Here is a 27,430-nt window from a genome sequence, read left to right as displayed (position 1 = left end):
TTTCCCACCTCCTCATCTTTGCCTGTGCTTTCCCATTTCTGAAATGGCGTTTTTCTCCAACCTCTCTATTTCGTAACTCCACCTCTCAAAAGTCTACTCAGCCCAAGACCCCTACTCCCATTTCATTTCCTTCCTGAATCCTCTGTGACTCCCAAGCTTCATAGCCCTCCTTACTTTCCACTGCGCTGTGCCGACCTCTGCCTTTTAAGGTGGTTATATTAGCACTAGTCTTGACTCTTCAAGTCTTCAAGAGCAGGTACCACTCTCAGTGCCACAATGGCAAGTTAACTTTAACTCAGTTTCTATTCTGAGCTCCCCACCTGATTGCAAATATCCCACTCCATTTCCCCCTACACTCCCCTTGTCCCCAGGGAGCATTCTGAATTCTAGAGGAATGGGGCCAAGGCGTGTGCGAGATGGCATAGCCAGCCCTCAGATGTCATCTGTCCAGCTGGCGTCTACTGGACTAGACATCATTCTGTCCAGCCCTCAGCCACTGGGACTGCTACCTTACCCCTTGTTCCCTCTGCAAGGCCTCTTTAGGTCCTGCAAGTCTACTCTCCTTACTGTCTGAGTGTCTCTCTTGGACTCACAGGACCCTTTTTCTGCCCCATGCCATTCTGGGGCAACAGGACTCTGCCGGGCTACCTGGCATTTAATGCATCATTGTAGCCCCACCACCTGCCTGTCCTTGTGCCTCCCCAGGCATGGAGCAGCCCTGCACTCAGAGCTTCCAAACCTACCTGGGATTTTTACTGTTCCCTCCTCCCTTCAAGTTCATCCTGTTTGAAGGGTAACGAGACCTTTATCACATGTGGAATCAGGAAGCCTCACTCTTAAATTATCATGTGTTTTCCCCTAAAGTGTTAATTGCCAGAGTCTGCTCCATTCCCAACAGGGTAAAAACTTTGAAGCTCAAAAGAAAATTTTCTCCCTGCTTTCTCATCCTTCCTCTGAGGCAAGGAACACAGACTAGCCTGGCAGACTGATTATGACAAGGCCATGGATACAAGGAAACCTGGAGATAAATTCACCATTAATGTTATAAAATATTATCCTGCTACAAGATTTGTAAACTGTTTGAAGACAAGGAATTCTATTTAATTCATTTAATTCATCCTACTATCTCCCTATGGTAACTGAGATATTGCCTTGCACAGAGAAGGCAAAAAATATACATTTGTTAGGTAAAAGAATAAGTGAGAGATTACTTTTTTTGATTCTGTATTATTAGTGTCTTATTCATGCTTTTTCATCTCACTGATATGAACAGATATCTATCTCTGTATATATGATGTTAAAATAGGAAGAGAAAAAAATCAACCTAGTGGTTGGGCTGACTGCATAAAATCAGCTAAATAAATGAGAATAATGACATCTGACACAGTCATTTATTCATTCAGCCTATTGACTGAGGACTTTCTGTGAAACATACACTGTCATGGGGGTCATTGGGAGATATCTGTGGATGAGACATTCAAGGCCCCTGGTGGATTGTGAGGAGACAGATAATTAACACATGTTCAAATAAAGAGGATAACTTCAGACATAGACAAGTACTGTGGAGATGACCACACACGTAAATGTACAATCACACAGCAGGGAAAGTACACAGAGAGACCTGAGAGGGATGCTTGTGCTGAGATCTGAAAAAGAGGTAGGAGTAACCAGGCAAAGGAGACAGTGAAGGCAAGGATGAGGAGGAGCATAGCATTTCAGACAGAGGGACTAGTACGTGCAATGGCCCTGTGGCAGGAAGAAGCATTATACATGTACTTGGTGTAAGAGAATTAATGTATGGAGATGAGGAAGAAGGTGAGCAGAGACAAGTTTATCCATTTATCTTCTGATCTATAGGGCAAATATTTGTCAAATACCCATTGTGTGTCAGGTACAAACTGAGGTTCAGTGGTAAGCAAGATGGACATGGTCCCTTCCTGTGTGGACCTCACAGCCAATTAGTAGAGGGAGTACTCTTTACACTGTTATGGTAAACTGATGGATTAATTTCTGCCTGTTATTTTTTTAGGAACTCTTATCTTGCTAAATGTAATTTCATCCTTTTAAGAAAATGACAGCATGTTTTTATGCATGCTGTTTTGTGGAGTAATACATTCCTGATGAGAACATCATTTTTCAGTTAAATAAGTCCTGAGGGTGGGACTGAAAGGACCAACACGGATATAATGTGTTGATTGTGATCACTCTGTTGACTGACTTTGCTTACAACCATTGATGTGGTCTGATGAAAACTCAGCATTTGCAAATGCCAAGTGAGGCTGTCTGGAGAGGATGAGTAGGATTGGAGCTGTGTTTCGTTAATGGAACACTAGCTGCTGCTAACCAATAAATGCCAACGCTTCAGCGGCTTTACTTATACAAGTTCATTTCTTACTGGATGTCCCTGGTCAACAAGCAATTCTTCACTAAGCAGTGCTTCTGCCTCCCAGCTTCCTTCCATCTTGTGGCTCCGCCTTCTTCAACATGAGCTTGCAAGGCCTCACGGAAGGGAAAAGAACATGGTGAATTATACATGGAAAGTCTTAAAGGGCCAGGCCTGAAGTGGCACCCATCACTTATGCCCATATTCCCCTGGCCAGAGCTCAGTTACATGGCCACACCTTACTGCAAGAGAGGCTGGGAAATGTGGTCCAGCAGAAGGCCTAGGAAGAACCTGTTTTAATGAATAATGAACCAGTCTCTACCACCATCTGCAGTTTAACTGATCCTGGAGCCCCTTGTACTTGCGTTCACATTCTTTTGTGACCTATGTCTATTCCTTAAAAAACAAAAAAAGGCTGATGTTGGAAATATTTGAATTTTTGTGTGTTGATATATGGTTTAAATAATGACAGCTTTAAAAATTGTTCATTACTTCTACTTTTCTCTTTTTTTCTTTTTGATGTTGAGTGTTAGGAATTTCCGTTTATTTTTATTTAGCAGGGTTCAGTATAGCCGGCTCACCTTCCTATGTTTGTCAGTCTAAAAATGTTGATGGACAATTAATAATTTAGAAACCACTTATCTTTATTTGGAGGGGGAATTAGAGGCACCTAGTTAGCTTGGGAGACCATAAGATCGTTTGGCTTTAGGGCCACATTATCCTGAACACATGAAAGGAAAGGATGGAATTCAGGCTCTTCATGACCCAACGTCTCAACGTCTGTCTCCGTCCTTAGTAACAGATGGGGAAGGGGAGCAATAATAAGGGCCTGTTTTTGAGAGCTGTTAATTTTCTCCCTGATTGTACAGTGCTGGGAATGTGAAAGACATTAGGGACTCTGAGCATGGTTCCCCTGAATGCCCCATTGCCCACAGGGAACCAGCCAGAGGCTGGGGTTGGCTTCAGATGGCCGGACAGGTGGCCTTGTAATTAAAACCTTTCCCTTCTAACTGCAGGCCGTGTTTGGCCAGGACTCTGAGGTGAAGAAAATGTTCTAGTTATACGCCTATACCAGCTGCTTTGAAAGCTTCCTTACAGCTGTCCCCACACCACAGCAGACAGTCACATCTCTACTTTCAAAATCTTGGGGGCTTAGTGTTATTTGAGATGGGATAAGCAGGCATAGAGATGAGGGAAGATTTCTTCCTGATCTCAAAAGTTCTGAGCCTTTTTGAAGAATCAAACAGCACAAAAGAAAGTCTGGAATGCATGTACTTCGCCCTGACCTCAGCTCTCTGAGATAGAGGCCATTGTAGTCCTCATTTTGTAGATGAGAATGCTGAGGCACAGAGGATTTAAATAAGTTGATCAAGGTCGCAGGGTTAAGTGTCAGAGTCAGGATTTGAATTCAGGTCGTCTTGACTCCAAGTTCAGGCTCTGGTAACCTCCACTCTTAAGCATGTCCAAAATTTAATTCTTAATCATTCTCCACATATAGGCTCTACCTTCAGTTTTCTTCTGTCTCAGTTCATGGCCCCTCTATCCTTCCAGTTGCTCAGGCCGAAAATCTTGGAGTCATCCTTGACTTTTCTCTTCCTTTCATACCCCAACTAGAATTTACCAGGAAATTCAGTTAGTTGTATCTTCAAAATATATCCAGAATCTGACCACATCTCACCATTTCCTATACTACCTACTGCCTTTGTCAAAGCCATCTCTACTCTCTATTCTATAATAGCCTTGACAGTGATCTCTCTGCTTCTAGTTTTGCTGTCCCAGTCTCTTCTCGTCACACCAGCCAGAGTGTTGCAGCACAAGTGTGCAGCTCTACTTACAAATCGTCCTGGGACTGCGGCTCCTTCCTCTTAGCGTTCGCCTCCTCTTACGTTGCTGGGTTTCTCTGTATAGTCAGAGCTGGCTCAGTTCCATGCCTGCATTCTAGCCCACAGAAAGGGAGTAAGAGAGGAAATCCTAGCAAGCAATTGCCTTTTAAACACATGATACAAAATTTGTACACATTATTTCCACTCACATTTCACTGGCAAGTAAATAGTCACGTGGCCAACCTAGCCGCAGGGGAGTCTAGGAAATGTAGTTTCTGAATGGTGTGCCTTATTCCCAACTCCCTGAGAAGGGGAGAATGGATTTGGAAAATAATTAGCAGTGTGCCAGACTTTAAGATGAATAAAGGGTCGACCGGTTAGGAGGCTGCTCAGGAGCCTAGGTGAATGCTGATGATAGCTTGACCTGGAGAAGAGGCAGCGGAGAGGGAGAGAGGTGGACAGATTTAAGTTGTATTTTGGAGAGAGAATTGGGGTGGGTATAGAGGCTGAGGAAAAAGCAGGAATCAAGGATAGTTCCTGGATATCTCTGTCTTGAGAGACAGGGTGATGCCATTTCTAAGCCAAAGAAGCTGTCATTGGAACTACCTGTTTCTGGAGCAGCCACCTGTGGACCAGTGTGTGAGGCCTATCTTAGGAGGCCCATCTTGTGTCACAGCGGAAGCAACTAGGCCAGGCTGGAATGGCTTAGAGGAGCCTGCGGGGCAGTCTAGTGTATTGGTCAAATGCATTTTATCTTAAAATGCTTCAAAGGAAGGAGGAGGGCAGCCTATTCTTGGTGCATTGATAGACCAAGGGGCTGGGCAAGACAGAGGCTGATTAAAAGATGCCAGGAGCCCTAGAGCCCAGATTGCATGTGGTTGTAGCCCCTGTTAGGTCTGGATCCCTGCTTTTGGTTTGGGGGAAGTGAGGAGTTAGAGGCACTTACTTTCCAGCACCTGGGCCAGAAGGGGTCATGCTCCCAGCATGTTGATGCCCCTTGACATTGAGGGCTCTTAAGTGTTTTTCTATCTCCTGTTTGCCTGAGTTGGAGCGTAGTGTAAGGAAATGTGTTTGCAATTAGAGTAGTCAAGAGGCTGAGGGTCTGGAAGGATGAATAATTCACACAGCTGGGCAGTTATGAGGCCTGCTCTGGCTATTTTGAGAGGCAGTGTGGATGGGGAGTTGCAAGGCTCAGAGGTCAGGCACACTTGGAGCCTGATTAATTCTGAAAGGAACCAACAAAGCCAAGTTCCTCACTCTGTCTGGGGGCAAGATGCTCAGCCTGAGATGAGCCCAGCTGGTGCTGCCACCTATGAGAATGTGCCTGGGGCATTGTCACTTTCTATAAATGTTATCTATTTTAAAGCATTGCTTATTATTAATTTCAAAATCACTCAACCTTGTTCTATGTAAACTTTTTTTTACCCTTTCTATTTTACGAGCAAGAAAGTTAAAGTAAAGTAACTAGTGCAAAGTACCGTGGTAAGAAGAGCCAGGGTTTGAACCCTTGCTCATGAATGCTCTGGTGTTCAATTCACATACTGGCTATTTCGGTGTCTACAGGGTGAAGCATCACCAGGCCCAGGGTAGCTCATGGCCCCCTTGGTGGTGCAGTCAAGGGAAAGTGCTCCAGGCATGAGGTCAGCTGGCTTGGGTTTGAGGCCAGCTTCCTCTTCACTAGCTCTGGGACCCTGTGCTTCGAGTCACTGTGTGGCCTCCTGGAGTTTGTTGCCTCTTCTTTAAAATGGAGAGTCATCGTTTTCCTGCCTGCCTTTAGGTATTGTTGGGAGAATTCCATGAGATGGCACCTGAGAAGGGCTTGGAAGTCAGGAAACCACAGTCCAACACATGGTCTTTCTATGATCTCAAAGAAGTGACCAGAATACAGACATGAGGGCTCAAATTCTTTTAGTGTCAGCCCGTAGTTACCATTTGTGAGTAGGGAAAAGTGGTTTGATGTTGGAAAACCGGAGTTGTGTTTATGGTAGAAGAAAAAGAATACCTGTATCAGTGTAAATAAGAGAAGTGGGGAGAAGCCTTCATTTCCCTGGGATGACTGACGTGTTATTTAGTGATAACCGAAACTTTTGGGTCAGTGAATTTGTTTATACAGGCCATCCTCTCACCTAAGTGTCGGAACAACCTGTGAGACAGAAGGGCGAAAGCAGAGCTGCATCTGCTGCTGCCGGGCAGCATCTGAGCCTCGGGGCTCACTCTCAGACTTAACCGCCTGAGGAACACGTCTTACCGATTCATCTGGGACTGACCAGGCTTGGAGCTCACCTACCAGCAGCAAGAGCCTGACTCATAAGCCTGAGTGCTAATTTAGCGACATAGCTAGGAGGATGGAGAAAATGGTGAGAAAGACTGGGATGATGATGCTGGGAATTGCATTCTCAGTACCGAGGGACTGAATTGGTCTTAGTGACATGAAATCAAATGGGTTAGCAAGTCTTTGTGGGATATTTTATCTAACCTGTTCTGGATGAAGACCTTTTGAGCTTGATCTTTGTCATTTACCTTCCAACAGAGCAGAATTCTCCAGCCTACCGTATGTGGGGCTCCTGGGTCAACTCTGGCAGGGTCTTCCTATCCAGTCCCTTCTCTTCAGCACCAAGAACGTCTGTCATCACAGCTCCTCCTCCTCACAATCGTGTGACAGTTTCCGAGGTCAGACCTTCTCTGCCATTAGCTGAATTGAAATCAGTACCTTCCTTTTGAGTCAGGCAGCTGAGGAGCCTTTAGGAAGTGCCCTTGTTATATGAGCCACACAGTTGGACATCATTTCTTATGTGGGTAAATCTCTGGGGGAAAATGCACATTCAGCTAACCTCATATCTTTTATGTTGGTTTTTTTAGCTTCCATACCAGAATGAGGCATCTTCTAATCTGATCTTCAAATTCCATGTTACATTCGCTTTGAGCTTGCCCCCTGCTCTGCGCTGAATATATTTAATTCAATCCAGTGAATATTTGTTGAGAGACTCCCACGTGCATGACACAGGTGGCCACTACAGGCTTAGCAAGATCAGAATAATGTGGTTAAAAGGCATGGGCTTTAATGGGCAGAGGATATGAACAGACATTTTTCCGAAGAAGATATACAGGTGGCCAATAAACACGTGAAAAGATGTTCAACATCACTAATCATCAGGGAAATGCAAATCAAAAACTACAGTAGGATAACACCTAACACCCATTAAAATGGCTATTATCACTAAGACTAAAAATGACAAATGTTGGAGAGGGTGTGGAGAAAAGGGAACCCTCATACACTGCTGGTGGGAATGCAAACTGGTGCAGCCACTATGGAAAACAGTATGGAGATTCCTCCAAAAACTAAAAATAGAACTGCCATACGACCCAGCTATCCCACTACTGGGTATCTACCCAAACAGTTTGAAATCAACAATTCAAAGTAACATAGTCACCCCTATGTTCATTGCAGCACTATTCACAATAGCCAAGACATGGAAACAACCTGAGTGCCCATTGACTGATGATTGGATAAAGAAGATGTGGTATATATATACAATGGAATACTACTCAGTCATAAAAAAAGGACAAGTTCCTCCCATTTGCAATAACATGGAAGGACCTAGAGGGAATTATGCTAAGTGAAATAAGCCAGTCTGAGAAATACAAACACTGGATGATTTCACTCATATGTGGAATATAAACAAATACATGGACAAACAAAACAGTTCAGTGGTTACCAGGAGAAGAGGGGTGGGAGGTGGGCATGTGGGTTGAAGGGGAGCACTTATGTGGTGACAGTCAAGAAATAATGTACAACTGAAATCTCACATTGATGTAAACTATTATGAACTCAATAATAATAATAAAAAAGGCATGGGCTTTAGGATCAGACTCGGGTTCCCATCCCGGGTCCACCACTTACTGCCTGCATCACTTTAAGCAAGTTACCTAACCTCAGTTTCACGCCCTGTAACATGTGGGTGAGAGTACCGCCCTCAGGGGCGTTTGTGTGAGGATTGAATCGAGTAATCTGTGTCAAGTGGTTATCCCAGTGATTGGGCACAATAAGTGCTTAATAGAATAAAACTTAAAAATACATGTACTGCTCTATACACCTATTCATGTGTTTCTAAATAAATATGTATGCAGTTTCCTCCATATGCAGATCTGCTCTAGGCTCGGAGGATCAGCAGTGATGAAGACAAAGTCCGTGTCCTCCTAGAGCTCACAGTCTAGTTGAGATGTAAACAATAAGCAGATAAACTCGTAAATGTAATGTCGCATCGTGAAAAGTGGCTTGAAGAAAAATAAGGGAAAGGGGACAGAATGACAGGTGAGGGAGGGGAAGTTCCTGTCCTCAAACTTGCCCCTTGATGTACTTCTGTGCCCTCTGCCTGGAATGTGCCCCACCCCATCCCCCTCTCCCCAACATCCTCAAGGATTGCTCTCATTTTGTTGATTTGTCTGCTTAAACATCACCTCATTGGAGAGGCGTGTCTTATCTTATGAATTATACACACATACAATACATAAAGAGATGCCATTCCTGCCTCTGAAGCCTACAGTCCTGTAAAGTGGACAAGTACACCAATGACAGTCCTTCCAGATTAGGACAGATTAGGGTAGTTGCCTTAAGAGAAGTACAAATAAATTACATTCAATTAAGGGAGTTGGGAAAGGCTATATGTAAAAAATGGTGCTTGAGATGTTGCGTGTTATAAAAGAGCAGAGACGTTGGAATTGGAGCTACCTGGGTTCAAATCCCAGCTCTGTCTCTCACTACTACTGAGTGACCTTGGGCGTCACTCAGAACACAGGGATAAGGACACCTATCTCGGAGGGCTGTTGTGCTAAATGAGAAACAAGCCCCACATGCCCATGGTAGTATAGGGGGTTGGCTCTCAATGGCTCCCTCTTCCCACAAATATGTCATTAATAGTAGTGTTTGGTTTGGGTTCCGGTCAACATTCGGCCCTCACAATGTGCTACTGTCTTCTAATCGTCTGGGCATCTGGCTCTGCCAGGAGAAGGGGGGCTTCTTGCAGACCTGGACTGCTGTGTCCCCAGCGTGGGTGGCAGCATGCCTATCCTGCAGAGGCAGTTGATCAAGGATAATGAGTACGTGCATCTAGCGAGGCAGAACTGTTCTGCACAGGAAGGAACTTCAAGGGATGGTCTGCTCTATTCTCCATCTCTACACTTCAGGACCCAAAAATCATTTCTGACAGCTGGGTGTTTAGCATCTTCTTGAAAGAAGATTGTGTGTCCGCTCTAGAGAAATGCATGCTGCGTCTAACCACATAATTCAAAACAGGTGAAATGAGACCAGCATCCCTACCTCTTCTAGCCCTGGTTCTATTTTAATGCCCCCAGTTTTTAGAGGGAATTAAAGAATATTGATTTTTCCAGGGCAAGGGCTGTAACCAGATCATTGTTATTTTTTTAAGATCAGAGATAGTTTTTAAGACATGGAGATTTTTATGTCAGCTTCATCTTATACAGAAATACCTAACTTCAAGATAGTGGCCTTTCCAGGCATTGTTTTGGTTTCTTTTTAAAGAGCTTTCTGTTTATTTGCTTATTTGTTTTTGCTTCATAGCAACTCCACCATAAAATAAATAAAGACACAGAAGAGAGACAATCCAAATAAACATGCTTAGGAAATTTCATTAAAATGTGATGGGAAAAGGGAGAGGGGAGGCCATTGTCTGCTATAGTGCTGGGGGCTTACTTGTGGATGGTACTGTCACCCCTCACCTCTGTCTTCTATTAACACGCAGTTTAGGGTAAAAGTCACTGTGAATTAGAAGATCACATCTGGAATTGGACATCAAGGGGCTTGAGTGTGTGATGGAAAACTCACCCTGCTCCTCACAGGTTCCACCCTGATCATAGAACGTGGACCATGGAGGCCCAGCCAGAGCTTGGGGGCTCCAGGCAGCCCTGTGAGCTCTGCAGCCCCAAACCAGGAAGGGTTGGTTTGTCACAATCAAAGCCTTGACCTTGACAATGAGCTGCCAGGGGAACCATTGCCTTGAAATCTGCCCGACTCCCCAGGATAGAAGGCTTCCTCAGAAGAATGCCACAAAGTGCTTTCTAGTCACTGAAAATTGCTTTGGCAGGCATCTCCTCTGAAGGAGGCCTGAAGGCCTTGGGTAAAGGTGACATCAAAGCCTGCTTGGCTTCAGAGTTGAGTGCGACCTCAGACAAACAGAAACACGCTTGTTTTCTTTAGATGGATTGGGGTTACAGTCTCTGGTCACATGCCGTGGCCTCAGTGGACCCCACTGCGTGAGTGAAGTTACAGTTAACTGCTGTCTTTGTTATGGTAGGCGCTTCTGGGGTGAGTCAAGCATAGGGGAGGGGGCAAGACATTCATCCAAACCTGGACGCACACCAGAGATGGCCCAGAGGTGGAGGTTGTCGCCTGCTCTCAAGGCATGGCGGTACTGTGGCCCTTCCGCTCCACCCTCAGAGCTGCTGTCCACCTTCCCTGGGAGAATTATCACCCGATGTGCACTTTCATCCCTCTGCTGGGAGGAATTCAGCCTCCAAGGGCTTGAAAACCAGCTCTGCCCTTTACCAGTGCTGCTTGTAAGTTGGGGCCTTGGTGATAGGCCTCCCCACTGTCCCCACCCCAACCCAGCCTTCATACCAAATAGAAAAGGATGGGTACTTTAGAGCATCCCTTTGAAGGGTTTCTAAGCCCCCCTTGTGAAAGGTCAATTAGTAGCTCTCAAACTTCTGCTGAACACACTCGTCACTCATCTGCCTGTAAGTTTATCATCACCTCCTATCCCCCAGCCTCAGGGGACTCTCCTTCTTGTGGTGAATCCAGCCACCTGTGTCTGACTCTCCCCCCGACCCTACCGTCCCCCACTGCCCCATCTCCTCTTGGACTTGGTCCTGTTGTTCATCTCTCTGTATTACATTTCTACAGTCTCCCTCTCACTACTGGCTTCTTTTTTGCTTTAAGATGTCCAAGTCTTTCTGATCCTGCAAAGGGACTATGCCTTGACCCCCAGCGTCTCTAGCTTCCATCCAGCCTTTCTCACCCAAGCAGTCTATGCGCACTGGGTTCGCTTACCTCTCATTCTCTACCCAACCCATTGCCATCTGCCTCTTCCCTCACTATGCCACAGAGCTAAGCTCCCGGGGCACCCCAACTTATCTCTCCAACGCCGTGTCTCTTTTGGATTCTTCTTTCCCTGGACCTCCCTGCTGTACCTGGCCCAGGTAAGCACTGCCTCCAACTCCAAACTCTCTTCTTTTAGCTCCTGAGACTTCAAGCTCACTTGGTTCCACTCCAGTTTCTCTGTTTCTTCTTTCTCCTGCACGTCTTTGTCTTCGTCCATTTCTAGAAAATTGATGGTTGCGGGGTTACCTCTTTGACCCACTTCTCAGTCCACTTTCTCTGTCAATGGCATCCACAGTCGGGGCTTCAGCTGCCACCTAAATGCCAATGACAACCAGATGTAGATCTGCAGCTCACACCTCTTCCCCGAAGATTCTGAGCAGAGCATCAGATGGAAATGCCATCAGGGGCCAGGCAGGTAAAGTCAATGAACGAAACAGATTGTGAGTGAGCGTGGCAGGCCAGAGAACCTCTTGTTCTAGCTAAAGGGGCTGGCTGCTGTTGGGCTCCAGCCAATTGCTGACATGTAGGAATTCAGGACCAGTGTTGCCAGATTTTCTGGTGTTCCCAGAGAAGCCAGAAATATATAAAGCTATTTAGAATCTCCCAATGATTGAATACTGGTTCAAAAATGTCTGTATGGACCAAAGCCCATCTGAGAACCATGTCTGAGTAGAGACCACCTATCTGGGATAACAGTTTGACTCATATACTCCACTGACTGCCCGGCGCCTTTATTCGGATGTCTACAGGCACTTCAGACTGAACCTGCACCAACCCTCCTCCCCTCCTCCTGCATACCTTTGCTCAATTAGTGATGCTTCCTTCTACCCACTCACTCAAGCTGGAAATAGGGAGGAGGGTGTCTGTCCTTCCTTCTTTGCCTTCCTCCTCCACATCCAATCCACCACCAAATTCGACCAACATAACTTCCTAAATAAATATGAATCTACTATCATCTCTCCATCTCTTGCTACCATTATCATAGTTTAGGCTTCTAGCATCTTTTGCCTGGACCAGTCGCCTCCCAAGTGTTTCAGGTGATGATTCATAGCAATTGATTCCCCTCATGTACAAATTATTTTTCTAACCCAAACATGTCATCTTATTCTCATGACAGTGACTGGTTTTGGACTTGGTTTGTGACCTGGTCTGGGCCAGTGGGATGGGAAGGGAAAGTTTGCTGGGAACCTTGTGCAAAATGTGCCCTGCTGAGAAAGAGACCAAAGAAGAGATGGCTCCTTTCTGTCTGTGGTCTTCACTGTGTCCGTATGTCAGGCTGGGAATTGCTGCAGCTATCTTCCAAAGATGAGGAAAGGCAGCCTGCAGCAAAGCCAACCACGGAGAATGGGAGAGTGGAGAGGATGGGACCTGGGTCCCTGTTGTTGAGCCTCTGAATCAACCACCTCTGCTGCCTGTCATCTCAGAGCTTGCAGCTATTTTGGATAATAAGTCTCTCAATAAATTCAGCTGGTGAGAGTCAGGGCTTTGTGCTTAAGGAAGACAAAGGCTTCTTGACTGGGACCCTTGCCTCCTGCCTCCAGGTCTGTGCTCCATCATTCCACATGACACCTGACTGCCAGGGTGGTCCCTCTAGATGCTAATCTGACCAGATTGCCTCCTGCTCGTGGCTCCCATTGCCCACAGGGTAAAGTCCCAGGACCTTGGCAGAATATACAAAGGCCTCCATGACAGCCCCCTGCCTCCACAGCCAAATCAGCTCTCTCTCCTTAACGCAAACCTTATGCTCGCTTTAGTCTGATCTGCTTGCAGTTTCCTGCATAGATGATGCTGTTTAACTCTTTCATTCATTTGACAAATACATACAAGTGCCAACTGTGGGCCAGGAGCAGTTCAATGCATACCAGCTACCATCCCCAAAGCCTCTGCTCTTAGCCATCTCCTCTCGCTGGAGTGCCTCCTCTCTGTCCTTATCTAAACTAACTCCCACTTAGCTTTTCTTTTTCCACCCCAGTGTTTAACCCCTGTAATATCTTTATACACACACACATATATACATATATACGTATATATATTTTTAAATTGTTTATCCAGTGTTTTATTTTGAAACTTCTCAAATATACAGTAAATTAAAAGAATAGTACAGTGAATGTTCATTTACCTAGATTCACTAATTAGTACTTTGCCATATTTGTTCTCTCTTCCCCCCATCCCCTGTATGTACGTATGTATACATGCAGGTTCAGACACGTCTTTTCCTGAACCATTTGAAAGTAACTTGTAGATATCATGACTCCTCACCCATGAGTACTTCAGCATGTGTCTCCTGTAAGACCAAGGACACTCTCTTACATAACCACAATGCCATTATCACATACAAGAAATTTAATATCAGTACAGTAATATTTGTCATATATCCATATTCATATTTCCTCAGTTGTCCCAAATGTTTATAGCTTTCTTTTCCAGCCAAGATCTTACTTCTAGGCTAAGTTCTTACCTCCTTCAGGAGCCCTTTCTTCAACTCCTGCTCAACACTCTCAGAATGCCTTGTGCAGATTGCTGACAAGGGGTGAACCACTCTATGTGGGCTTACCCCTCTTTAGATTGAGTCCCATGTAGCTCATCTTCTCGGGGCCTCACACAGTGTGTGGCACATAGTAGGTGGTCAGCATTTGTTGGTTGAATGGGTGATGAGGTGAGGGGCAGAAATGGAGACAAAGCCCATGGCCTCATTACTGTTTTCTTTCTTCCATGTTTAATGGCTTTTTGCAGACGGTGATGTTAATAATGTAAGAGCAGAAAGTCCCATCTGCCAGATGGAGAGAAGAGAGGTAATCCAGATAGAAAATTGTGAACAATGGAAAGAACCAACAATTGATGATACACAAGGCCACACTCATATAGAAGCATGTCCGAGAGACCTGAGAGCGTCAGTGGAGAAAACACCAGCCTCCTACCAGTTGTGGCAAAGCCCCCATTGTATTTGCAGGTTATTCTTATAAACAGAAACCAGGACCACTTCCATGTAAAATTACCCCAAAACCCCACAACTACCCGGAGCCATACTTTCTCCCAGAATGAATTTGTCAGCCATCCAGGCTGGGTCTGATCACACCAGGAGAGACTGTCCCTTAGCTCTGATGCAGCATTTCTTCCCTTCGTTCTAACTTTATTTTTGGAGTTAGCTCTGAGAAGTTCTCTAAGTGTATGACAGCTGATATCATAATTAATATTTAGATCCAGAGACTCTAAATATGAACCCAAAGAACGCTTCCATTCTGCTAGTGACACCTCCTTAACCAAGAAGAGTGTGGAGGCAGAATCAGGACCAGCCAGGTCACTCAGAAAGCTGCTGGCCAATGGGCAAGTGACCACTTGTTGTCTTCCTTGGAGGACTCATTTTTCTTCCCTGACTGGCCACAGTGTTTTTCACTTGGTCTCTTAAGATCCCTGGGTTCATTAGGAGGGTTCACTGATGAATTAAAGAAAATTCCTCATAAGCCATTAAAACACAGGCAGACACAGTCTTCCCAGGTACCATAGGAACTGATCTAAAGACAAAGCAACCCAACCATCTCACTCTCCTGCTGGACACAGCTCTGGACACCTCCGAAGGGCTGGCATGTGGATACAAAGGTAAATAAGCTGCTGTCCTCAAGGAGCCCATCGTCTACTGGGCTAGGCAGCCACATGGTCTCCAAGTTTATGGGGAATGCAACAGGGGAGGTGTATGCAGGACACTACAGACCTCAGAGGATGGACCCCAGTCCAACTTGGGGAGGGCGAGGCAAGCAAGGGCTGGCTGGTGACAGCAGGCATAGGATAGATAGGATTAGGTAGGCAGGGCGGGGGCATTCTTGGGCAAGGGCATGGGATGAAGCAATTATGGAGAGATTCGTCACAGTGAATGCGGGGACAAAGTGGCCACTGACTCTGTGTGGATAATACACAAAGAGTGCCATTTTTGATAATATAAGATGCCAGCACCAGAAGTCCAAAGACTATCTCTGAGCTGATTTAGGAAGACTTTGCCTCCCTGGCTCTGGTGATCCTTTAATGTTCCTCCCATTAAGGGTTAAAGGTAGAAGACCGCCCCCCCCAACCCTAAAAAAAAAAAAAGTCAGGGAAGGTAATTATACCACCATCTATTTAGCTGCTGAAGAATTTACCATTCAAGGAGATAGGACCCTGCCTCACCAGAGGCGTTTCACAGTCCAACACTATCACATTACCCAGATTGTATAAAGAGTATGAATGATTTCCGCTCACAGACCTCTAATGGAGGTATCTCTTTACAAAGCCCCTACTTCAGGCCAGCTGAATGCCTCAGCAGTGCCTCCGAAATCCCGCAGCCCTAATCCCTTTAGCAACAAAGATCTGTTTCTTTGCTTAGCATGAAGTAGGCCTCAGAGGCCTGTGTGTGTCTTCGCCTGTAGACCAGAAGCCTCCTGTTTACAATTTCCCTATTCCTGTTTTTAATGTTGTTCTGAGAGCAGCCACAAAGGGCTAGTTTTGTCCAGCAGGAACAAGGGAGCTATTAGAGAGCGACGGAGGAAGGAAGGAAGGGCGATGGCAGGGAGGACTCCTCCAGGGATTAGCAGACACAGCTGTTCCCGAAGGGAGAGGAGCTTTAGGCTGTTTATAATTTCCGTCACATTTTCATTTTTTAATATTTTATTTCCTTAAAATTTTTTTTTTTTCTGATCAGTTTCCTATCCGCCATTTAAAACGAGCATCTTGCTGCCATATTGACAGACTTAGGGGACACGTTGTAATATCTTTAGTTGGGATTTAGCTCTTCGCTGCAGTGCTGTGCGGCTCTGGTGTGGTGGTCTCCAGCTTTCTGTGAGGTCACAGACCTGCAGACCAGCAGGTACCTGGGGAAATCAGTCGTTGAGGGGACCGGCTGCGCTTCTTGTCCCATTTGTGCGAACAGTTGGAATTCTTTAGGCCGTGTCTGAGTCATGCAGATCCCACAGACCACCTCCTGTCTTCACAGTGTCTCAGACCCGCTCTTCAAATGCAACTCATTTTTGTCCTAATGTTATATATCTAACTAGTGTGTTACAAAGAGTATTAGCGCAGGTAGAGAATCTATCATACTCCACATTGCTAAAATACCTTATTGCAGTGACTTTCAGAAAATTATCCGTGGTTTCATCCTGAAAGCCAGTAGGTTTCCTTTGTGTCACCTTCTAGTTCTTGTTTATGTACGTATTTAGCTTTGCACATTTATAATAAAACCATAGAATTCTAGTCTTAATTTTCCATAACATTATGCTATGCATGTTTTTCTATCCAACAACATCTCTTTTTTAACTCCTTTTCCTTCTCTTCTCTTACCCTTCCCCTGTGACAAATATTAGCAACTTGTTGTATATCCTTTCACACCTAGCTCTGTGCTCAAATAATCATATGGAAAAAATATTTTTATCCCAGATTGGGGGAATTATCGTTTATTTTATTAAAATGAGATTATATATTATCTATTTCCCTGCATCTTGCTTTTCTCACTTAACAATACACAGAGGAAAATTGCATTTAATATAGTATTTTTAACTTTACACGGTCTGTGCAGGTTCACCTTGTCTAAGAAGACTCTGGTTGAAGTTGCAATGCCCCTGTATATGGAAATTTCACTTTTATTCTAAGCTTGACTCTTTCTTGGGGCGCTTTAGTCAAGAAGCGAATGGCTTTCTCAAATGTCCAGTCAGCCCACTGCTGACCCTTTAGGCTCTTGTTGCCTTGGCATACGTTTCTGGATTTAGATCCGGCTGACATGCTACTACTGTCACAGAAAGTCCTCACGATAGTCTCAAAAGTTAAGTGTATGCGGTTTCCTCTTGCAGGGGCCAGGGATGTGAGCTAATCTTTAAGTAAAGGAGAGAAGGGACAGTGATTAACATTCTCCCAACTCACTCAGGGACAGCTGTTCCAAACCCTTCCTTCCTGTTTGAAGTAGTAACTAGTTTTCAAGAGGAACTTCAAAAAAATTTCTTTTTAAAGAGGAATATGGAGTTCTTCCAGGATTGCTCAATTTTTCTTTCTCTAAAGTAAAATAGTTCAAACCATGTGCCAATCCAAATGCACTTTCTGTATTTGGCCTCCCTGGAAATGTGGACCATAAGATAAGATGCATAGCCTCTGGAATATCGTTTTCCAGATCTGGCCAAGAAAAAGCCACGATTTCAGTTGCTTTGATTTCCCCCATGCTTTTTAGAGAGGAATGCTAAGGAGATTTGAGGGAGCATGAGTTTCCGCCAGCCCCTCTCACCTATCTGTCATACAGGCTTCTTTGGCAGGATTACAGATTTGAGGTGGTGATTATCATTTTGGTGATAACATGCGTTTTAGGGGATTATTTTCTGATAAAAAATTTTTTTTAAATGTCTTGCCATTCCAAGATTAATTAAAGGCCCTGTGAATTTTAATAAATGCTTTTATTAAAAAACATAGAATTAGGGGCCAGCCTGGTGGTGTAGTGGTGAAGTTCGTGCACGCTGCGTAGGGGGCTTGGGGTTCACACATTCAGATCCCAGGTGTAGACCTAGCGCTGCTCATCAAGCCACACTGTGGTGGCATCCCACATAAAGTAGAGGAAGATTGGCACAGATGTTAGCTCAGCGACAATCTTCCTGAAGCAAAAAGAGAAAGATTGGCAACAGGTGTTACCTCAGGGCCAATCTTCCTCACACACAAAAAAAGGGGGGTCTGGCCCAGTGGCATAGTGGTTGGGTTCATGCATTCTGCTTCAGAGGCCTGGGGTTCGCTGGTTCGGATCACAGGTGCAGATCTATGAACCACTTATCAAGCCATGCTGTGGCAGGCGTCCCACATCTAAAGTAGAGGAAGATGGGCACAGATGTTGGCTCAGGGCCAATCTTCCTCAGCAAAAAGAGGAGGATTGGTGGCTGATGTTAGCTCAGGGCTAATCTTCCTCAAAAAAAAAAAAAATAAAAACCAAAACATAGAATTACCCAATAGGCACATATCCTGCAGATTATGAGTGTTAGGATTTTTCAGCCCATGCCAATGACATGCTCTTGGAAGAAGGATGTGCCTCGGATGAAGGAAGAGCTGTCTCCTCATCTACGAATGTGGTTTCTTTGCTGAGAGGTGGTGGGAGGTATGTCCATAGGGCTGTGATGGAGGGTGTGGATCTGTCTAGCCATCCAAAGAAATAGAATCAACTGTGATTATTGTGAGTGACAAACGCCACAGTGCAAGCATCTTACATTCATCAAGACTACATAGATGAAAATACACAGGAAATAATACATAGGACCCATTTAAAACTATATATTGTACATCAATTTGACTAACTCCACAGACGTGTTATAGTTTGATAACATTATAGGTGAAGAAAAAGGAAGGAGGAGTTTGTCTCTTTTGCTCTTTTCCATTTGTCAATACACAATCTAAAAGAAATATTAACCAAAAAGACAAAAAAGAAAACAGTAAAATATTAATTTTTTTCAAGATATATTTTTTAAAAAGTACAAACTGCTTTTTGAGGGCAAATAATAAAAATACAAATAACACAGAATCAAGGAAAGTAAAAACAAAAGTCAACTTGCCTAAATGACACTCTCTAGTAACTACTATTTATATGACCTGTTAAAATTAATTTAGGAGAAGTCAGCTCGTGCTCCTGTGGCCTGAATAAGGACAAGCTCTCAATGATGCCAACTCAATCCATTGAAGAAAATTCATCTGGCAACTATTTTTTTCATGTATTTCTTTATCCAGATAGTCGGTAGGGAACAAAGAGGACTGGGGTGGGGAGATAGGGCTGAGCTCCCGGGCCCACTGATTTACAAGAGCCGTTCATTCATTTTCTGCCCAAGACCATGTGCCTGTTTAGGGAAGAGGGAAACTGCTGCCAAAAACTATTTGAAAATAACAGTTTCATCTAGAGGATAGCTCATTTTTCTGCAGTTTTGAAAAATGCTGCACTAGTTTTAGTGCTGCCCTGACTGATAGTATTTCATTTGGGCCTCATGTGGGCTAAGTCACAGTTATGGCTGTGAATGGATTTTTGAAAAGATGCATACCTCAGAATCATTCAGATTTTGCATCTTTCAGGGCATGGAGGTGATTGGGAAATATTTTTCCATGTTGAGTATCATGAGAAAAAACTAGCTCTAAATGCCCTAACGGCTATCTATATTACAAATCACCCAGAGCTACGAGAATGGTTTTCTGTAGGAAAAGCCATGGTGGCCGTCCACATAAAATGTTAACTTCGAGTTGTTGACAAATGTGACTAGACTGCAATCGTGGTCTGACAATTTACATTTGTGGAGTGGAGGAATCAGAGGTCTTCCTTCCTATTATTGATCGTTCCCCTTTTCTCATTTTGATAAAACATTCTTTCCTTGGGTTTTAACCAGTGACATGGTACAGAATTAGATCCACATGTGCTGATTTTTCCATTCTATTTGTTTCCAGTTGTTTTTTCTTAGAGTCTGAAGAAAAGGCAACTGAATGTCAATCTTAGATTGCAGACATCAGCTCTGTTAGAGAATCTTTCCTATAACAAATACTTCACCCTTTGTAACTACGAGTGCTGAAATTACACTAAAATATCCATTATAATCCTTTTTATAATCCATTTTCCTTTGCTTCTAACTTTCCAATAAGGTATCTTTTTGGGCTGAAAGTTTCCGTGCTTAGTTTCAGCTCAAAGGTGAATTTATTCTGGAAAGTTCACACTAATTTAATCCAGGGACTTGGAAGGGATGTGCGAGTGAAAATATACCTCCTTCTACTCTGCAAATAAATGTAAGACTTCGGTCATAGATAGCTCCAGAGCAGCCAAGCAGCAGAACAATAAACAGGTCTCAAAAAACCTCTGTTAAAGTAAAACAGGTTGAAGTGATTAACCACAAATTTCCTGTATGCACTGAACAGCTTGGAGTTCCTTGAGGCTCTGTGGTCCCTTCTGAAGGACAATGGCCACAACAGGGAATTTTGGAGCCTGGGTGGAAGAGATGAAAGATTTAGTTTGGATCAGGGCAAACTACTTTATGGTCTGCAAAACTTTAAAACACACTGATTATTGTTGAAGGCTCTTCTTTGGAAAGAAGGACTAATTGAAATGTTACAGAAACTAAATTACCCAAGCCTGTAACATGATGTCTGTGAGCATCAGTTCAGGACCCCTAGAATGTTGAAATGTTATGGTCTAGAACAAGATTTCTCAACCTCAGCACTATTGACGTTTGGGGCCAGATAATTCTTTGTTGAGGGAGGCAGTGCTGTCCTGTGCATTGTAGGATGTGCAGTAGCATCCCTGGCCTCTACCAACTAGATGCCAATGGTAACCTACCTCCCCACCCCTACTTCCCACCTCCTCCTCCACCCCTCTCCACTCAAGTCGTAACAGTCAGAAATGTCTCCAGACGTTATCAAATGTCTTTGCTGTGGGGAATAGCCCCCAGTTGAGAACAACTGGTAAAACCGAGTTGAGATCCATCTGAGCAAGGCATATACAAGAGAGGAATCCATGCAGTGGAAAACCTGGCGTTTCTAATGACGTCTTCCTAAAAGGTAGAGTCGGCATCGTGAAGAAGTAGCCCTCCGCTCCAAAGGTACCCACCGCCACTTGTGCCTTTTATCCCCTCTCCCTTCTGCTGCTTTTGGGGACTAGATCCATTAATTACACTTCGTACATTTTTTTACATCTTGAATTGTTGCTTCTTCAGTGAAGCCTTTCCCTCAACCTTCCAACATGTTTAAGTATCTCCATTTTAGAAAAAATTAGCTGCTCTCATTATTAGAATTTTTAATGTAAAGAGCATTCACTCTCTCCATCATCAAGAGCTGGTACTAATCGTAGCTGATGTGACCAAGCATGCCCATGCCCACTCTGCTCTACGAGCTTGTGTATCTTTTCCATCTTTACAACGTCACTCTGTAGTGGGTATCATCCTTATCCTCATTTTCCAGGTAAGGAGCTAAGGCACAATGAGGTGAATTAACTGGTCCAAAATCACATAGAGCTAGCACAAAATGGATTCAAACCCACACTCCTGAGCCCACCCTTTTAACTGCTGTGCCATACTCTCTGCCCACTCAACTCTATAAGGCCTCCTTACCATCATTACAGGGCAGAGTTTTAAAATATGCATTTAAGGATCCAACAAATCCTTATTAAGTATGACAAAGACCCCATACTGTACATTGGGTAATGCAGTGATAACCGATATGATCCCTCCCCGCAGTGCGACCAGTGGTCAGAGATGTAAACAGATGTGAACATCAGAGAACAGTGCAAAATGTGAGATGTTACTGTAATAAAAGTACAAACCAAGGACTATGGGCGTAAAGAGGCTGTAGAGATCATTTAACCTGGAGTGGGAGAAAATCGAGCATTTAAATTCCCTGGAGGTACAGCACTATACTGCCTCCTCTGAGACCATACTGAATGGCAGGCCCCCTTTTAGGTGCAAGGGATGGCACTTACACAAGGCGGGTGACAGAATGAATCAGATGACCACACACAGTGGGAGGCACTGAATTTTTTTTTCTCCCCAAAGCCCCAGTGCGTGGTTGTATATCTAGTTGTAAGTCCTTCTAGTTCTTCTATCTGAGCCGCTGCCACGTGGCTACTGACAGATGGGTGATGTGGTTCCATGACTGGGAAATTAACCCAGGCCACTGAAGCAGTGAGAGTGCTGAAATTTAACCACTAGTGCCATCAGGGCTGGCTCAGGAGATGCTAAATTTGAAGGGGACATGATACTATGAGAGTGTCTGCAAGAAATGGGACTAACATTGGATGTGGGGAGAGGTCAGGAAAAGTTTTCCTGAGGAAATGACGACTGGTGTGAGAGCTGAAGGATGAGTAGGCATTAGCCAGTTGAAAGCAGAGTATGTGTGTATGAGTGTATGTGTGTGGACACACATATATGCACGTTGTGGGGGTGGAGGAGATGAGGATATTTGAGGCAGAGAGACCAGCATGTGCAAAGGTCTTGAGGTTAAGGAGAACACTAGAGGCTAGTGAGCCTGTAAGGCAGAGGGTGAGGGGAAGCAGGGGCCAGAGCCCGCAGAGCTCTGTGGGTCGTGGTAAGGATTTTAGTCTTCACTGGAAGAACAATGAGTCATCAGTAAGGGACTTCAGGGACATGGGTGACATCATCTCATTTGAGTTTTCTGAAGATGCCCCTGGCTACAGTGTAGAGGGTGGATCGAAAGGGGCCAGAGTAGATTTGGAGTTGTTACAGTTCAGATGAGAGACCACGTAGCACAGAGGCCCACAACCGTTTTTGCTTTTGTTCTAGTTCATTGAAAGATTTTACTCTTTTACAAGGAAAAAAAATTAAATATAAATCCGATAGAGTCCCATCTTCAGCCACGTGGTTCCACACCTCTCTCCTGGCTTTTGGTGGTTGCCGACAATCCTTGGCATTTCTTGTAGACACATCACTCAAATCTCTGCCTCTGGCTTCATGTAGCCATCTCTGTGTGTTTGTGTCTCTGTGTCTTGACTCTTAAAAGGAAACCAGTCATTGGATGTAGGGCCCACCCTATTCCATCCTCATCTTTAATTAATTACATCTGCAAAGACCCTGTTTCCTAATAAAGTCACATTCCATGGTTTCAAGTGGTCGTGAATTTTGGGCATGAATTTTGGGGGACACTATTCAGCCCAGGACACAGACCATCCTGATAGTGTGTCAGAACATTGTTTATGAACTTGTTTTCACTCAGAAGCAATCTGCAAAGAACTCTTCTAGAAAAGCATTCTGAAGTCAAAAGCACTGACTGGAGCTGAGAATGGCCTTTCCCTGGAGACAGGTGGGCCTCTCTAGTTGTCACTAGCCTACTTCAGTCATTTATATTATCTGGCTGGCTCCCATAGAGCCCAGATTTACAGTAAAAAATGAACAATATTATGATTCGGAAAGAACTGGAGGCTGCTGAAGGGCGTGTAACAAGGGGACTCAATTTAGTAAACATAGCTGAATGGATGAATGACTCTATTAGAAGAATGCAGCAGGGTTGTTCTGGCAACTTCATCTCTGGAAGCCCACAGATGATGTCTATTATATCCCCATGCATCAGCCATTACCTTGGAAACAGGCCATCCTGACAGCGTGTCAAGGAAGTTGTTATAGGGAATTATTTCAGCCAGAAGAGATCTCTGCAAAGCGATCTCTTCCAGCCTACTGTGTCATGGAGTGGTCCCCATGTCCCCGATTTCTTGCTGGAAATGCAGCAGCAAGCAGCATGAAGCCTACACCTGTCATGAGCTAATGTGCAGTTCCTGCCAAGGTTTGTACTTGGGTTCCGTTAACAGGGTAGAAGAGACCTTCCAGGGAAGTGTGCTAATGTTTAACCCTTTACCCACAAATCTCTCTCTCCCGGAGAAACCTGCCACTTGCCAAACCACCACCAGGCCATTGGGAATTTTGCTTTTGCCTTTAAACATTTTTTGGTTTTGGAGGCAGACTGGAAAAAGGAAAGTTAATAGAAACTGACCTTCAAGGGCAAGGTCCATGGGCCTTTTCAAAAAATCAAGGAAGAATGGAGCTGAGCGTTGGCCTGGAAAGTGTTCATTGGCAGCAGTGATATAAAGCTGAGATGAGAACCAAATCTCATTAGTGAAATGGCTACTTTCTCTCCAGCTGCAGCCACAGCAGATCCTAGTGATGTCTGGGTGGGAGGTCAGCAGATCCCAAACTTCAAAATAACAATCCATTCTTTCTGTGTATAGTGTGGGGGTGGAGGCAGTTTTCAGATGGGGAGTGGTGTTTCACTAGGAATTTTTCTCCCATGAGACTTAGTGGGTGCAGTTAGTGGAGATACCCCTCCCCATTCCTAAGCTTTGGGGGCTTGGGAGTGCTCCCCATCTGATCAGGTTTGGAGTAAATGTAGTGAAGTGACGCAGAGGCTAGTGGTTATATTAATATATGTTGAGGAAGAGCTGAGGCCTGGAAGAAGGGCTCCCTGAGAGGCTGAGGCTCAGGGTGAGAATTTGGAAACCAGAACTCATGAGTCCGGGGGACCCCAGAGGAAAGAGCTTGAGGTTAGGAGATGAGCTATGGGGAATATTAGGGAGTGAAGAAACTCTAACATAGGAGATTCTGTGCTGAGAAGAGACTACTTTACAGAGAACGGCTTTTCACATAGTAGGCTCTCAGGAAATATTTGTTGAATGAGTGAATGAATGGAGAAATTATGTCGGCAGTCCCTGGGGTGAAGGAAAGTTACTTTTTTTTGTTGTTGTTGAGGAAGAGTAGCCATGAGATAACATCTTTGCCAGTCTTCCCTCTTTTTTTGCTTGAGGAAGATTAGCCCCGAGCTAACATCTGTGCCAATCTTCCTCCACTTTATATGTGGGGTGCCACGACAGCATTGTTTATGAGTGGTGTAGTGCGCGCCTAGGATCCGAACGTGCGAAGCTGGGCTGCCAAAGCGCAGTCTGCGAACTTAACCACTATGCCGCGGGCCTGGCCCTGAGAGTTACTTTATTTTGTTTCTTTTATGTGTTTACAGGGGGAGGAGTCCCATTGCTAGAAAATACCTATCTGATTTAGTTAAACGTCTTGAAATTATTTCTAATTATATAAGTGATGCATGAATACACTGTTCTTATAAACAAAATTTAAAAATTTCAGGTAAGATTGAAGTCTCCTTTAACCACTAGCCCAAATCCCAGAGCCCTTCCCCCATATTCTGCAGAGAATCTGAGGTTTTCAATTTGATGTGTAGCCTTGCAGACCATGATATGCCTTTACAAGTCAATATATGACTATATAAAACATGTAATTTTGTTTACAGGTGAGGAATGATGGTATGTAAATCATACAGTAGGTATTATTCTGCCACTTGCTTTTGTCACTCAACAAAATGCCCTAGAGCCCCTCCACGTTCGTCTGTGGGATCTGCCTCACCCTTCGTGACTGCTGTGCGGTGTTCCTTGCACTGACTATGCCATGTGTGTTGAGCCATCCCCCTGTTGAGACACATTTAGATTGTTTCCAACTTTATGCTGTGGCCAACAGTGCTGTGAAGAATATCCCCATACGTGCCTCCTTGGCAAATGTGTAAATTTAATCAATTACCTATCTGGAGTATGGCTGACATCCTGGGATGGTTGGCACCCCCTGATAAAACAGTTTGTGAACTTTAACAATTGACTGGGTGCTCTAATAAATGGACTTTACGGGGAAGGGGCAAGATAAGAAAATTGATAAGAAAAAGATGGCTAGCCCACAGCTAGGGTCTTTGGAGACAAATAATTCACCACAGAGCATGTCAGCAGAAAGGTCCCTGAGGCAGAAGGAGGCATGTGTCATTATAGTAACTCTTGAGGGATCTGGAACGTAGACTCACTGTGAGCAAACCACAGAAGAAACTGTATGGACTTGATAGCCACGGTTCTCAGTCCCTGCCGCCTTGGGGCAGGCTTCCTTCCGGCACCATCTGGCCCTTCACCTGCCAAAGGAAGACATTGTTCTTTGGATGACACATGCGACGTATCTGTTTGCTTGCGTGTGCTTATGTGTATCTGTTTTTGTTGTATGTGTGTGTATGCGTGTATGAGTGTGTATGTGTATGTATGTGTCACCCTGCAAACCCAAATCTACTCATCGGTGGTCACTGCATATGTTGTAGGGGATGTCCTAGCTCTAGGCAGGAAAAGTTCCTAATGGTATTTGCCTTTGTCACGTGATAGGGGATTGATTTTCCATTCCATCTAAGCTGAGATTCAAGCCTCCAGTGATGGGATGCAGTCCACCCACTCTATTGAATGACAAAGATTATGGTTCTATTTTAGATACATAAGGAGTCAAGTCTCTTTGGTGATCTCTCGCCAATGTGAGACATTTTGATTTTCTATACTGTCCACCAAATTGCCTTAACCTCCTTAGTGCTCTATGCTGCCCAACTTCAGGTCTTCAAATCATTTGTGGACCAACTTAATAATTCTATCACTAACATCTGTATGATCTTCAAAGCATTCTGTAACATATATTATCTCTGTAGATAACAAATGAGCATACAGTCATGCATCGCTTAGCAATGGGGATATGTTCTGAGAAATGCATAGTTAGGCAATTTTGTCACTGTGCAAACACTGTAGAGTTACTTACACAAACCTAGATGATATAGCCTACTACACACCTAGGCTGTATGGTGCTAATCTTATGGGACCACCGTCATATATGTGGTTTGTTGTTGAACATGATTATGTGGCACATGACTGTACTGCCATTTCTTACCGTTTCTATGTATGCCACACTGTATACTCCTGATCGAGGAGTGTGGTGCTCAAGAGACAGGTAAAGAGGTTGTTGGCAATGGGAATATTTTTCTTTCACTGGATCTTTCGAAAGACTGGAAATAATACAGGTTTGATTTTTTTTTTTTTTTTACCCTTAATGAAAGCTCTTCTAAGATCGCTTCTAACAATATCATTCACAGACTTTTAAAAGTCCTCAAAGATGACACCTAAGGACATGTTGTCAGTTTTCTGTCAAAGATGACTAAAGAAGACAAGAAAGGGCAACTCAGTTTACTGAAACAAAACTTCAAGTTCCAGGGGAACACTTGACTATGCCTCTTGTTTTTATTTGCCTTTCATATTCCAGTCCAGGCCCAGAAACCTTCAAAGTGAGGGCTCCCCAGCATTATATCACTAAAGAAATTAATGGTTTCTCTATCTTTTTTTTCGATTCAATGAATCTATGTACTCAAAACTTCTCACCTTATATACTGAAATCTCTTCAAATTATAATAAAAGTTTCTGTGCCACCGAATCTGATTTGGCTTGGCTTTATATGAAGGCCAAGTTTTCAGACCTTCTGATGTGTTTTTCTCTGTTGTACCTCAGTGCAACTTTACTCGGTAAATTGAGTTAACACCGCCTTTCTCTCTGTGCTGGCTAAGTGCACAGGCTCTGGAGTTAAAGACATGACTTTGAGTCCTGGCTCCATCACTTATCAGCTGTGACCCAGGTTGTCATTTAAAAATTTTGAGCACTAGGTTTATCACCTGTAAATGCTGATAATGGTGGTATCTATGTTGTAAGTGTATTGTCAGAATTAGTGAAGCATATTTATAAAACATAATGCCAGGCACAGAGTAAGAGCTCAGAAAGGAGGGTGAGGATGATGCAGATGACGTTATTGT

This window comes from Equus przewalskii, chromosome 13, assembly GCF_037783145.1.
Source record: "Equus przewalskii isolate Varuska chromosome 13, EquPr2, whole genome shotgun sequence".
Taxonomy (NCBI): domain Eukaryota; kingdom Metazoa; phylum Chordata; class Mammalia; order Perissodactyla; family Equidae; genus Equus; species Equus przewalskii.
Note: the sequence above shows the minus strand (reverse complement) of the source record.